The sequence below is a fragment of the Puma concolor genome, chromosome F2, assembly GCF_028749965.1.
Source record: "Puma concolor isolate L17-30 chromosome F2, mPumCon1.1.hap2, whole genome shotgun sequence".
Taxonomy (NCBI): domain Eukaryota; kingdom Metazoa; phylum Chordata; class Mammalia; order Carnivora; family Felidae; genus Puma; species Puma concolor.
Genome location: NC_141684.1, coordinates 72,595,113 through 72,598,282, shown reverse-complemented (window position 1 = coordinate 72,598,282; position 3,170 = coordinate 72,595,113). Strand labels below are relative to the sequence as shown.

The following is a 3,170-nucleotide window of genomic DNA, read 5'->3' as shown; positions in this document are numbered from 1 at the left end:
TTCTTCTCTCCCCTCTGGGATCACCGCTATGTTCCGGAGTCTTAGAACTAATGAAATTCTCAGCGCTCCAGATAAGTCCCTCTGTACGTGAAGGTAGTTCTACTTCATGAAACCACAAATGATTTGGTTTTAGCTTAAGAGAATGAAGGTAGACTTTTGCCTAAAAATATTTTCCAGCGGCCTAAAAAAATCCATCCTCAGGGATACTCATTTGGGTTAACACGTTATCTCGCATGAGGTTATGAGCTCAGAGTACTGTCCATCATCACGGAACAAAGTTCTGAAGGAGAATCAAAAAGGACAACTGAATCTGAGTGGAAGGGCCAACAATATTCTAGAACAGAGCAGACTGAGAGGGAGAATCTGAGTGGAAGCCTTTAGGAGGTCAGGGCAAGCACTGAGTATCTGGGAGAAAGCTCCGCAGAGGGTGACAGGCAACAAAGAGCAGTGGGGTTACCTCTCCCCAGCTCCAGGCACCCATATGGGGGATACTCCTGGTCAGACAAAGCAGACACTGAGAAGGGGTGTCACAGGAAACCAGACCACACCTCACATAGAGGCTCTGACACATGCACATAGGGACTCTGTTGTGACAAACAGGTAAGTGTCAAAAATGGGTGAAAATGCCCCTGATGGGGGCGCCTGGGTGGCTCAGTCGGTGAAGCGTCCGACTTCAGTTTAGGTCAGGATCTCCTGGGTCGGGAGTTTGAACCCTGCGTGGGGCTCTGTGCTGACAGCTCACAGCCTGGAGCCTGCTTCAGGTTCTGTGTCTCCCTCTCTCTCTGCCCCTCCCCTGCTCTCTCTCTCTCTCTCTCAAAAATAAAATGTTAAAAAAATATTTTAAAACATACCCCTGATGGACTGGAGGCAGATGCAATAAGAACTTGATAGCTGAAAACATCACTAACAGTTCTCTTTAGAAGGAATTATTGCTTAATTTCGACCACAGTTTATTATTAAGAAATCCAATTCACTCACAATATATAAAGTCATATTTCTGGCCTTGTAAACAGCTAGGTAAATGTTGGGAGAGTGCTGACAGCAAGAACCTACCTTCAGTATTTTGATTAGTTCCGCCCGGCTTGTGCAAAATTGCACACGTTAAATAGAGCAATGCCTTCACAGTGACTTAGCAATTATTCTGCCATTATATTGGTCCCCCAAACCCTTAGGTTTCACCAAATAAATATTTTAAAGAGATCATCATTAGATCTTAACAATTTTATCCCCAATAAATGCCGTGAACACACTCCTCTGAATATACCTCTAAAAACATTGCATGGCTAGAAATCATAAGCAATATAATTGTTCTGAGTAGAAATCTTCCCCAAAAGATCACACTAATCCAAGTAGGCATAAAACAAAATCATTTCAGACTGAAAATTGGGGATTTATATGTTTAAAAATAAGCTTAGGTATGGGAATAAGCCTGTTAGAGGCAGAATAGAGTTAAAATCTGATAGATATACAAGTAGAATAAAAATAGCATTAGGTGTAGGAGTGAAAGCCTGTCCTCATAAAATTATACACATAGTTTCTTATCATCTCATAGTCTCTCAATGAAGAGATCGTAATGCAATGAAGAGATCACAATGAAGAACACAAACTATCTGAGTGTTTCAGTTATCAAAAGCTGTGTAACACATCTCCACCCAAAACTTAATGGCTTAAAACAATAAATGAGGACTGAACTTGATTCTGTGGGTGACCTGTGTTTCTTCTGTGCCCTCCTTCTGTCTCCCTCCATAGCTTCTTCAGGATGCCTCTCTCTCCAGAAAGATAGCCTGAGCTTCCTCACAGCATGGCAGCTGGGTCCCTGAAGAATAGAAGCAGGAATTTTTAGGGGCACCTCGGTGGCTCAGTCCGTTGAGCATCTGATTCCTGGTTTTGGTTCAAGTCATGATCCCAGGATCATGGGATTGATCCCTGCTTGGGATTCTCTCTTTCTCTCTCTCTCTCTCTCTCTCTCTCTCTCTCTCTCTCTCTCTCTCCCCCTCTGCCCCTCTCCCCTGCTCATGTTCTCTCTCTCCCTCTCTCTCTCTAAAATAAATAAATAAATAAATAAATAAATAAATAAATAAATAAATAAATAAGCAAGCAGCAGAAATTTTTAGACCTTAAAGGGCTGGGTATAGAACTACACAGCATCACTTCTGCCGTAATATGGAAATCCCAGATTAGAATGCAGCCTAATGAACTCAGTTTTTTTAAGACTTTATACAACTTCTTTTTCATATACAAGAAAGCATACTAACAGGAGGCACGAATCCACAATACCACCAAAAACTGAGGACAAGCAATGAGCTTACCTCAGAATCAAGGAAGGGTTGTACACTGTCGATGGAAGGAGATGAAAAAAGTGCCATTAATGGCTGATACACATTCCACCTCCTGAATCAAAATGATGAGCAGGGAAACAAGGGATATCAATTCTTAGTGTCAACCCCTACTATGGAGACAAGAAAGGTGCACTAACCTAGAAAGAAGAAGTACCAAACAAAAGAGAGAGAGAGGTCAATCTAGTGAAGCAGCGTATGAACACAACACAGAGACTTTTCTTTCATTTTCTACTATCTTTCCCTGTGTCAGATTTTGTGCGGTGCACCAAGCACAGGATATGTGGACACAGATTATGGAGTCGTCGGATGAATACGTTTTATTCTGGACAGCACTCAAAAACAGGGGCAACCAGGGTGGCTCAGTTGGTTAAGCACCATCTTCAGCTCAGGTCATGATCTCGTGGTTTGTGAGTTCGAGTCCCACATCAGGCTCTCTCTGACAGCGCACAGCCTGCTTCAGATCCTCTGTCTCCCTCTCTCTGCCCCTCCTCCCCACTCTCTCCCTCTCTCTCAAAAATAAGTAAACATTTAAAAAAAAAAAAAAAATATATATATATATATATATATATATATATATATATATATAAGCAGGAACAGGGAGGGGAGGCCAGCTACGGTAGGCTGAAGACTCGCCCTGATTGTGTAGTCACCAGAAATCATCCTCTGACAGCGTTCCAATGTGAAATGAGGCTGATAGCCTGGTTTTGGAGCAAGGCACATGAATTGAGACTGAGGACTTAACACGGAGTGGAAGGGAATGATACTAATAAGGCAAAGGCCATAGGATCTCGGGTGCCTTTGGAAGCAGATGGATTGAGGTGAGAGTCAATG

The 3,170-nt window shown here is 42.5% G+C and overlaps 1 long non-coding RNA gene across 1 annotated transcript; it reads right to left on the bottom strand.

The window, feature by feature from the left end:
• Positions 1-1,593: 1,593 nt before the first annotated feature.
• On the bottom strand, positions 1,594-2,810 carry LOC147572108 (uncharacterized). Its single transcript, XR_015246746.1, has 2 exons — positions 2,310-2,810; positions 1,594-1,816 (listed from the first exon to the last, which is right to left on the bottom strand). It is a non-coding gene; the product is annotated as an uncharacterized LOC147572108 (long non-coding RNA).
• Between the last annotated feature and the right edge of the window lie 360 nt (positions 2,811-3,170).